Raw genomic sequence first — 765 nt, 5'->3', positions numbered from 1 at the left:
AAAGGAGTTTAAGATCTAAATCTTGCACGCGTTAGAAAGTAAACTTAATCTTTTAAGAGAAGTTCAAGCCTTGTCTATTTTCCTCACTCTGATCTTATGCTTATGAGTTCATATAGTTGATATCATTGAGGTTATGCTAAGCACAAGACTTAGAAAAAAATAATCAAAGAACAAAAATAAAGTATGCTGAAGACAAACGCAAAGATTCGAAATGATAACTTTTCATTCATTCTTCATATTTAAACATAGATTTCATTAACATAACAAAAAGATGTAAAAGAACAAATAAACTCAATTTTACAAAAGTTTTTCTGTAACCCAACACCCTAAAATATTACTGCGCTAGCACATCATCTCTGCGTTCTTCTTCTTCAGGGTTCTCATCCATGAAACGCAGGGGATTCCTGAGATGTGTTGGTAATGGAGGCAAGGCAAACATACCCACCAAGACTTGGTTGATGTACTGCATTATGTATACGAACTGGTCTTGTATGCATCTTGTTTGCTGCCTCAGGTAATCACTTAGTACACTGTTTTGTTGTTGAAGTTCTTCAATTGATGCGGCCAACGGACGGAGTTGATCACTAATGAATGTTTTCAACTCCTCCAAGTCTATGCTGCTGCGTTGGGGCGCTGGCTCTTCTTGTCCAACTAGGCCTTCGGATGCTGCCACGTTACTAGTTCCTTACCCAGTTGGCTCGAAAATTACTGGAGGTGGCATAAAAGCGTGAATTGGACTTTGGTGGGGCGAAGGAAATGATTGAG

The sequence above is a fragment of the Benincasa hispida genome, chromosome 5, assembly GCF_027475165.1.
Source record: "Benincasa hispida cultivar pf3 chromosome 5, pf3_genome.v1.1, whole genome shotgun sequence".
Lineage (NCBI taxonomy): Eukaryota > Viridiplantae > Streptophyta > Magnoliopsida > Cucurbitales > Cucurbitaceae > Benincasa > Benincasa hispida.
This window is presented reverse-complemented; position numbering follows the sequence as displayed.